Consider the following 10,252-nt stretch of genomic DNA (forward strand, 5'->3'; position numbering starts at 1 on the left):
TCGCTGAGCTCTCCGAAGTTCGAACTTTAACTTGGGTAATTTTATCTCAGCATCCCTACACTACTTGTGGACTGACGCAGTCTTAACTTGCAATGCAAGCACAATGCATATGGCTTCCATGAAATTACGCAATTTGGTTGGATTTGTATTTTTTTGACGATCAATATTTATCTCTCGCCAATGTTATCTTATGTGGCATGAATTTCTTTAAAATACAGGTTTAGAAAATCTGATTTTTTTATATAATCCACTGAAGTTCTGAAAACCCTGATGTTACACACCCCGGAACCGTAGGTGGCGATATACGCATAAACATGTTGGTTGCGACCCGCCATTAAAATGAAAGAAGAAGAAAAAAGTTTGTTGATGGTTATTTACTGTTAATTGTAGTTGATGTGTTGTGTAAATAAAGTTTGTGTTTTTTACTCAAACAACAATTAAAACTTAATTTGTGGAAATGATTCAACATTTTACGGTAGTTGTTTCGTATGTTATTTTTCTTTAAATATAAAATTCCTAAATAATTTGTGTTTACATTTTCATTTGTATAAAAATTAACAAACCTAGAAGCAATGTCTGGATTTAGTTACGTTAAAGGTATTTAATAAAATTTAAACAATAATTTGTAGCATTAAAACAGTACCAGTATTTATTGACATTAAAACAGTGCAGTTTCATAAATTACTTCCGGGTTGAGGTCAAAATTATGTGACGTATATCCGCTCGGGCTTCGAGTGGAGGTGACATATTTCCGCTTTTGATTTGAGTCGATAAACTATTTACAATAAACGATGCAATATTTTACGAAAAAATAGGCATTGTAATTTTTTGTTGTTTCACTGGGACTTTAAAATGCATTGCATGTTATAAGTACAGAAGCTACAAGAGTGTTTGCAGTGAAAAAACTGCTTACTGACCTTGCCTATGTAAATATTAAGCGGCCAATATTTACAATCAAAGATCCCAGCAAGGGAGCAAACTCCACTGAACTGAAAAAAAAAATGATTATGTGCCTTAGTAGATTTTATGAAATTATTAAATGGGTTTTTAGATGTTATCCCATGGGTTTCACGTGGGAATTTACATGGGGTTCACACAAAAGTGTTTTCCCAAACACACATTTCACATGTGTTTTTGCACATGCAAAAACATGTGAAATTCATGTCTTTTCTGTAAGGAAAAAAAATGTAAACATATTGGGAATAAAATCTACTAATTTTGGCATTTAAGATATTAATTATTTTGTTTGAGTTATTTTAATTGAACAAATTATTATGTAAATCCAACACAATTGTATTATGTTAAACCCATTTAAATTGGTAAAATTAAGTTTACTTATTTATTTTGTGTTGAGACAACATAAATAATTTGTGTAGATATAACTACCAAGGCAGCTGATCTGTAGTTCTCAGCATGCTGTGTATCTTACTGCATTAGGAGACAACTTACTTAAATAATTTGTGTGCCAATTGTTATTGGGATTTTATTACGTCAATTCTCCAAGTATTTTTTTCATTGTGTAACAGATTACAATATTTTCACCCACCTAGATCATCTGTTTACTTCTAATGTCTTGCTGTACCATGATGTATGCTGTTATTTTCTTTTGCAAATTTAAAGGATGACTTGATTTTTCTATGGTAATCAATTTCAATGCTTCAAATTCTGTGGATGCATCTTGACACATCAAGCTCAAAGCATTCCACCATTAAAAGCCCTAGGGCTGGTATCACCAGCTAGACTTAACTATTCTTTTCCATTAAGGTAATAAATCATTCTCGCAGAGGGAACAATCATCAGCTTATGTTATTTGTGTATGGCTAAAGAAAACTACAAGACACCATGTGTGGCATGGTAGGCTTCAAATGACATGATGAATTACAAGCTACAGCAGCTAACCCTAAGTGTCTTTAAACTGAAGACTTGTAAGGGAGAACCTCAATCATTGGCTAATTGAGTTTTTTGATACTGGAAGATGTGTCAACAGGGTTATGCGAACGAACATCATTTACACTCGTGCAATGTATTTAATTGTCACTTTTGCGAAATGTAAATGAACTCAAACTTTGTTTGTTTGAGACATTCTCATTACATATTTGAATCACAAGCCCCAATTTTTTTCTGGTGTGGGCGTGGCTTCAATAAAGCACACTGCAGATTTTAACTGATCCTTTCTTCTATAACAGCCTCTTGCAAACCCGTATTACATAGTGACATGAACAATCTGTGCGGAAATGTTCCACATCAACTTTGAAAGTCAGACTAAAATGACCAGGGACCTTGTTAAAAATAAAGTGTGCATGTGTCATGTTTGGAGCTTAAGTTTAATAGATTGCATTTTTGGACTGAGGAGGATAAAGTTTGGAAAGTTTATTTTATATTACAAACAGAACAGGTCTAAAAACATTTTTTAAAAATGGTAAATGACTACATTCACAAATTTACCACAATACTGTGCTGGAGTTGAGGGATTTTAAAATAAATTGGGATCAATCCAATTAATTAATTTGCATATCATTACATAAAAAATGCAATTGACACGCTAACAAATGTACATAGCCAACCCTGCAGTGCAGAAAAAACTTGAAGGTAGAGAAAAGGTAAGTCCTATGTGGTTTAAAAGCTCTAAATGACCACAAAGATGAATCATTGGAGGACTCTGGTCATCATTACAGTAACCCTGGGACCATATCCATCTGTCAGTGAGTTCAATTACAGTCTAATTAGTTACACAGGAATCCTGTTGTTTTGTCTACAAAAATTGCTCAGTGGTGAGCGATAGTGTCCGGGACTTTATCATCCCAATACATAATTTACACACAAGACAGATCCACACCCACACCCATTGACAAAGAAGCAGAAGTATAAATTAAAACCGACACATAGTCTATGGCATATAGGGTTCTGCATAGGTCCTACGCACGAATATAAACTGAGCTTTCTTCTCCCCAACTGGAAAATGCAGAGGGTTCTGAGCGTGAAATGCGGAAGTCCCACATGCATAGAGCCCATTGTACTTTAATGACAGGTACATGTACCCTTTTCCCTAATAACTTTAATTTCCTTTAGTTTTAAGCTCAGTGGACATTTGAATCAAAATCTTTGCCAAGTGCTGCATGACAAAATATGAGAGAAGACCTAAGCTGTGGCTGTGTCTGAATCCGCCCGCTATCTCCTATACAGTGCACTATAGGGTGTCCGCCATTTTGTAGTGTTGCTATAAAACAACTCATTCCCTACATTTGTTCACTGCTTTTTCCCCAAATGCTCACTCATATTTCCCATGATGCAATGCGGATCAACTGTGTGAAACTAATATAATAAACGTGAAAAATGTATTCAACAATGAACTTTACCATTTTACAAAACAATCCATAAAGCCAAACAGGTATATTATAATCTTTATGACAAATTTACGCGACCGTACAGTCAGACGCAGGATAAAGTGGCCGAAATTGTTCACTCGTTTTCATTCACTTCTTCCCCATATAGTGGACTATTTAGCATATGCTATATAGGTCATAATTGAATAAGTGAACAAGTGAGCAGATTCAGACGCAGCTCAACATATGATATGTGTCTAGCATGCACTATAAGAGCCCCACTGTAGAACAAATCCCAAGACAGGGCAATATGGCCCGGTTTCACAGACAAGGCTTTGGGCTAGTCCCAGACTAAAATAGATGTGTGGCCTGTCTTAACTGAATGTAACTTGCCCAGATAGATCTTGAAATATGTCAGTGCCATTGTTTTGTTTACATTCTTTATTGTTGTCAAACGTAAATGTACGAAGTCATCTGAAATGAGAAAGTCCCAAGAGGTGTGCCTGGGGTGTATTTTTAGTACAAGTACTACTGAAACATGTGCAGACAAATCTATACACTATCTAAAAATCAGCAACGTGACTCATCCTGATCACGTGCGAAACATCTCGAGGCGCAAAATTGCTAAACAGTGCGTTAAAAATGTTTAAAATATGAGCTTGCTTCTGCCATCCTATCTCCATTAGAAACCACGATCGGCTGTTATCATTTCTGTCAAGAGTTGTTAAAGAGTTGTAAAGATTGCTGAATAAAATGACAACCCTTCTAAATTTCGGTCAAGAATAGAGCAACGAAAATAGCTCACTGTTAATAGAAGCCTATTCTTACACGCTATTTTTGTAGCATAAGCCTTAAGTTTAACTGACAGCGCTGTAACGCTACGCAGGAACGTACAGACTCGTGTTAGACTCTGGGTACATTATGTTCAGAGAGTATAGTGCACGAGGCGAGCTTTTCCCTCATTCGACCTGCGCGCTCCCTCGACGGCCCCTCTGACGTCAGAATATCGCGAACGCAGATCGGGAAGTCAGCTGTGCTTGTTATGCAACTAAACTCCTTTCCTTCCTCTCGCGCTCGTCTACCTCGCTATCAACTTAAGGAAACGGCCCACCAGTCCCTGAAGTATGCTTCACTATTTGAGAATAACACTCCACGGTGTCTGAAACGGAAACGGAAGATGACCGGGGCTGACAGACTGTTTATGTCCCCATCGTCTACACTAGGTTCTTTAAGGACGCGCGCCCGCGTTGTACACATGCACTGAATTATTCAGCCCTTCGTGACGTGGAGCGCCTCGTATCTTATTCAATGCTGTTTGGCAAATAATGATTTATTTATCACACAAATATGAGACAGATCTGAGTTACGCCCGAGTTGTCTCGTATCTCTGAATAATAAGTGATAAAACCTCAACCATGTGCAAGTTAACTGAGTATACGCATTTAGTAATGCCACAAGAACCCACTACCAAAACATTTACGTTTTCAAATATTATTCACAAACGCCAAGACAGTCCGTTCAACATGACATGTGCACGTTAGATGTTTCTATAGTTAGTTGTCACAGGGGCGGCGAAGAACTCTCTCAACAGCGCCAATCCTCGCGGGGTGTAATTAACAGTAACGCAGTTTTTAACGATTGTATTGAAGCCACACACATGGAAACTAAATTGACAGGACTTGGTAAGCTTAGTAAGTACCACGTTTACTTTTGACTTCAGTTTAGAGGCGTTCGGCCATGCGCGTAAAGCGCAGATCACAAACACCACGAACGCGCCTGCTGATCGGCGCCACTACCTCGCAGATGTTTTACGGCTCTGCGCTTTTGCGCGCACCATAAGTAGACACTTCTGAAGTGAGAAGCTCGACACGACAGCTGACCTGGGAAAATTACTCACCCCCTCCTTTTGAAGAAAGACAAACTGCTTCCAAATGGCGAAATGAGTACACTGAAGTCCAGCGGGGCTCCTTTACGAAGGCTCTTCAACGTATTCCGGATTAGCTTCACACGCAACGCACGTTGTTGAGAAATACGGCTACATTTGCACGCCACTAAAACAGTTGAAATGGTGTATTTGGTAAATATCTACTTAAAGGCGGTTGGTACATAATTTGTTCGTCTAGGTGTGAAAGTGTACAGCGATTATGTTTAGCACTAAAGGGAAATGCAAGAGCATTACTATAGTCGCTCCACCCCCTTTACGGTAAGGACGAGCTGATGGTATAGAAGTATCTGACTATATCAAATGCTGCTCTCTACAGGTTTGCAGCAGCTTAAACGTTTTAAACACTGTCTGTGATACATTACCCGAAAACAATTGATGAGACAAGTGGTTGCCAGTGTTTACAGATCGTGAAGTTTTCTGTGAACATCTAGCAGCATATTATGACATCCCGAGGAGGTAGTTTACGGGTTATCCATAGTGTAGACAAACAATATTTAGTGATAATAAGCATTAAGGCAATGAGATGCTTTATTGATTTGTTTAAAATGTCCCATCCATTGTTACAATCTAACACACTCATTTATTATATTTAATTGTATAAATATGGACAAAGTACAGTGTAAATATACTACTGCCCTATGCACATATGACTAATATACCAAAACACTATAGATGTTTTGGAACATGATGATTGTTTGTAACATCAAAAGAACATACTGTACCTGGCTGCACAGTGCAAGTCAGTTTTGCCAGAGGTCTTTTAGCAAGATTACAAAGGAGTCAAACACTGAGAAAAGTTTTCTGGCTTTATATTTGCATGAAGATCTTTGCCTGGGGCTTGTACTGTATGTCAGCCATTGAGTGATTTAAGGCAAGTTAAATATACATTCCGACATAAATATCCGGGTTGGCGCAGGTGAGCAGCACATGCAATGGACTCTATTTAACACGACATGAAAGAAAGAGAGTTGAGATTAAGGGGACCTGCGCATGTAGAGAGTGTGTTGTGATGGAGTTTGTGATACAAATTGCTCATGGTTTAGCAGTTGCCTCGCCTATTCGAAGGATGTGTAACTGTTCTGCTCTTATCTCGGTGTCCACATTGACATTTTGTCAGTTTCATAAAAATTTTGTCTGGCTTTCTATTTTAACATTACTGGCTTATATGGTGTGGTGATAAGCCAGCAGAATTTAGGTCTGCTGTGTGCTTCTACATACAATTTTTTTATATCCAGTAAAAACTATTTATGCACAGAAAATTCAAAAACTGGTACTTGGATTATAGTTTTATTCTTGTTTAATAAACGTGTATAAAGGAATGCAGCACTAAAGATACGTAGAACAACTCCCTCCAAGAAAATTGGTCTCATTTTAGATCTGCCGTGGTTTAGACTTCAGTTTAAAACTATAGGCTTTAATGAATCTTTGGGGACATTGTCTTCAACACCTGAGAGTGAGCAGACTGAGCCTTCTCTCTCATGCTCTTTTAAGACTCCCTGCTCGCTGTGTGCTGTACAGAGCTACAGAGTTATAAGTGAATTTGTTTGTGGAGTATTAGTTTGTTCATTCATTCACAAAAAGAGACAGCAACCGCTCTGCATGCTTTTCATAACTACAGAATATCAATAAGAAAACCTGCCTAATAGCTTAACTTTTAGATATTCAACTGCTAGCCATTAGTACATCTGCTATATAAGAGCCGTTTTCTTTCTATGTGTTACTTTTAACTGAGGCACAACCTGGAAACCTGAGGAGAAATATATAGTTTTGCATTACTACATCAAATGATAAAACATGAGCACATTTCTGATTATTTTTCTCTGATTATGGATGCCAAACAAAGTTATCATATACATCTTTTTAAAACTCTAAAAAGACTCCAATAGAATCGGTCTCAAATCATTTGTGTAAATAATTTCTTTAGTTCTAAGATTGACAATGTTTACAAACTTATTCCTAGGCTTTGGAATGCACTGCCTCCTCACATCATCGACGCACAGAATTTAAATATTTTATAATCTCATTTAAAAACGTACTTATTTAGGTTGCCTTTTTCCTGACATTTATGTTTTTATTTGTTTATGTTTATATGAATATAACTTGTTTTTGTGTGCGTTGTATTATCGTTTGCATTTTTATGTAAAGTGCATTGAGAAGCTACTTTAAAGGTGCCATATAAAAAGAAAGTATTATTATTATTAACATTACCTGTTCATCATGGCAGTCCCCTCCATTCAGTTAAAACGAGACAGGTACCCCGTTTTACAGTGCACTGGTCCATCACACACAATTTTCCGCTTGGTCACTTATTCAGTAGAGCAGGATACTGGAATTTAAAATAAAATTGCATCTATGACACTGGCACCTTGCCTCATGGACAACAAACACCACCGACCCCCCACCCACTATCATTTACAGTGACACACTATGTTTGACTGTACAGTATACAATCTGAAGTCTGTCAACAAGTCCAACAGTATGTCAACAACAATATGAGAAGCATTATTTACTATTAGAAGTCCAAAACGTCATTAGATATTTGTAAACCCTGTCAACTTGCAATTGAATTTGAATAAATTATAAGAACATTTACATTTATTCTATTGGCAGACGCAGAAGTAGAAGAGCATATAACATTTTGTCAACATGTTAAACAGTACTGTTAGTTTACAAGGCCATGCTACTAGAGGATTAAAGCTGGAGTAACCAAGGGAGTAGGACTGTAGCGACGCGTCGATGTCAAAATTTCATCGTCGTCATATTTTTGCATCAACGCTTCCCAGCAGCTCGCCACCACATGTGGGAGACCAAAACATGGGTATGGGAATACTTCAAAATTAGTCCCAAACGTAAAGGTGTCGTTACTTGCGCTCTTTTCCAAATGGAGTTGGCATACTGTGCCAGCACAACAGCAATGTTGGAGCATCTGAAACGGAAGCACCCCATTGTCACTCGTGAAGGAGACAAAAACAAGTAAGTACTAACGTTGGCTAAATTAATTACATGTTTGTGTAGTGTAGCTTGAGCTCTGCGCACTTTGGTGGTGCTAGCTAAATATCTCAGCTCTCTGTGCAGTTTCTTAGTGCTAGGTAGCTACTGGCGCCTAGACCGCTGTGTTTAGCTAACGTTAGTTATCAGCTAATGTTGGCTTGAATGGAAGCTAGCTTACGGCTGCAGAACACTGCTATCTATAGTAGCTGACGATAACTAACGTGAACGTTAGCTAACGTGAACGTTAACGTCAGCTACTAACCTAGCAAAAACTTTTATTCATTTTCTTTTGTGTAAAGAAGAATATTTTTTGCTGTGCATAACTGTTGTTTTTGGTTTTTACTAATCGAGCAACAGAAAAATAAGCGTTAGATTGATTGTCCAATTAGTCGTCAGATTAGTCGACTAATCGGTAAAATAATCGTTAGATTAATCGTGTCATAAATAATCGTTTACCCCCAGACCTACAAGGGAGAGAATGAACAAAAAGATTTTTTGTGACACAAGACTGAGACAGTTATTGTTTAGTCAAAAGTATTAAATCAAACTGTGTTACAACTGAAGGAATAAACAGAAAAGTTGGTAAATATGAAAATCGTATAAAATCTCGAATTTTACCAATGCACTTACAATGAAGTGCACAAATCTGATCAGATTTGCTAGCGATCTGGCTGATGGAAGACATCATTCCCCATGTTCCGTTGGCTTCCCACTAGTAAGAAAATGAAGACTGAGTAGATCATGTGGGGATTATGCAGAAGAAGAGGACCAGAGAGCGGATCAGAAACATGGGAGGACCTCTGGCATAATAACCGTGTAAAATCCTATTCCAGCTGATCCCATAAAAGCACATATCAAAGTCATCCCTGCAGGGCAAAGCAGAGATGAAACATGAAAGTGTTTTAGACTCAGAAATCACTTTGAAGAGCTGTGTATGTGTGTGTGTGTTGTGAGTTGTGAGTTTTGAGTGATGTCCAAGTTTGTGGGACTTGTCTTGTATCTTTACATAATAAGTGATAAACCCTCGACCATATGTAACCGTGCAAACTGATTTAGTCATGTCCCACAAACTCATGTGTGGACTTAAAAACTCTGCCATTGTAATAAGATTATTTTTATTTGGTTTGAAAAAAGTTTGAAAACATTTTCATTGACATTGATATGTGGGCAATATGGTTACAAAATTCTCACTTTCCTTAACAGTGAGACCACTTCAAAATTAAAACAGAAAATGTACAGAGAGAACTACACGCACAACATTTGTACTTGACCTGAAGTGCTGTAGTGTATTTGTATACAGTATGTAGGCCTGCTTAAGTAAACATAAAACCAAGGACAACCTTTCGAGGCACTTGCTGGAACAGCTCACTGGAAAATGATTCTCTTGAATATAGATAACTGAAAGGGAATAGGATTTCATTCAAGATAGTACAATAGCGTGTCCTTAAAATGTCTTTGCTTTCTGCTACATTAGACATGCCAAAATCAGCCATTCATAGTACATCGTGTTCTTTTCTGTCAAAGCTCGTCTCGTCATAACGCCATTACATCTAACGGGGCTTTTATTTGAGTTGACAATACAGGTGCAGTTGAAAAGCACACATGTCTGGTAAGACACACCGTTGGCGAAAGAGATTTTGCAAGAGTGTAACGTTAATGATTCAACCTGCAGATACCTGGCCTGTGCGCGCGCGGCCCTGCTCTTGCTTGCTTAACATTTAACGCTTAATCTCAACTCTCAGTCTTTAATTACACAAAGTTTAAATGTGATTGTCTTACCACTTTTTGACCTGCTCAGACTTCAGTGGGAATGTGTTTGAGGGATGTATGCTCAAGGATCTTCTGGCACCACTTGACTTGAGAAAGCTGGCGGTGAATTCGTTTTAAGACACACGCATGCGCAAAAGTGACAGTTCAATTTGTTGGCAACATTTAAACAAAATCAATACATTTTTTTTTTCGTTCGTCAACACGCCTGTATATAGTTTGTAGT

General features: G+C 37.7%; 1 protein-coding gene across 3 annotated transcripts in view; it reads right to left on the reverse strand.

Moving 5' to 3' along the window:
• The window catches only part of thraa (thyroid hormone receptor alpha a), a 37,233-nt gene extending 27,089 nt beyond the window's left edge, over window positions 1–10,144 (reverse strand). The window contains exons 1-3 of one of the 3 annotated variants that reach the window (XM_056752046.1): window positions 10,039–10,144; window positions 8,890–9,125; window positions 7,477–7,594 (exon numbers count right to left, since the gene is read on the reverse strand). The gene's annotated coding sequence lies outside the window, so the exon portion shown is untranslated. Of the gene's footprint in view, window positions 1–5,220; window positions 5,517–7,476; window positions 7,595–8,889; window positions 9,559–10,038 lie in introns of those variants that run through there. The other 2 variants (XM_056752047.1, XM_056752045.1) reach the window with 2 other exon arrangements.
• Window positions 10,145–10,252: the final 108 nt, after the last annotated feature.

This window comes from Triplophysa dalaica, chromosome 7 (assembly GCF_015846415.1).
Source record: "Triplophysa dalaica isolate WHDGS20190420 chromosome 7, ASM1584641v1, whole genome shotgun sequence".
Classification (NCBI taxonomy): Eukaryota; Metazoa; Chordata; class Actinopteri; order Cypriniformes; family Nemacheilidae; genus Triplophysa; species Triplophysa dalaica.